Consider the following 647-nt stretch of genomic DNA (forward strand, 5'->3'; position numbering starts at 1 on the left):
CCCCCCCCCACCCCCCCTCCCCCCAGCCATGTCCCCCCCTAGACACCCCCCCCCCAATAAATGTCCGTCCATCCATCCCCATCGACACCCACCCATCCTTCCACCCCCACGGACAACCTCCCCATTCTCCCCGTAGGCATGCCCCCCAGCTCCACTGTCTCTCTGTGCCCCCCCGGCAATAAAGGCGTTGAGTGACCCCCGCTCAGCCCTGGCTCCATCTGGTCCCTGCCCCTGCCCCTGCCCCTGCCCTGAGGGGTGGGTGGGGAGCGCCACCCGGGGGAGAAGAGAGTGCTCCCTCCCCATAACGTACTGGGCATGGGGCTGGGAGACAAAGGGTTAAAGCCCATGGGAGGCGACTGGCACACACCGAGACACCCCCCCCCAATACACACGTGTACATGCCCATGTACTCCTCTGTGCACACACGTGCTCACACACGCGCAAGTGTGAGCAAGTCCCCGCACGTGTGTACACGCGCACACAAGCGCTCCCAGATTCGCCCGCACGCACGTGCCCAAGCATGCGACAGCGCTCCCCGCCTTTGCACAATCACCTGCACACACGTCTTTGCACAGTGGCCTCTCTCTGCTGCAGGGTTGCATCCCCCGAGCTAAGCAGCGTCAGGCCCGGTTTCCCCCTGGATGGGA

The sequence above is a fragment of the Alligator sinensis genome, unplaced genomic scaffold (assembly GCF_000455745.1).
Source record: "Alligator sinensis unplaced genomic scaffold, ASM45574v1 scaffold107_3, whole genome shotgun sequence".
NCBI classification, from domain to species: Eukaryota; Metazoa; Chordata; order Crocodylia; family Alligatoridae; genus Alligator; species Alligator sinensis.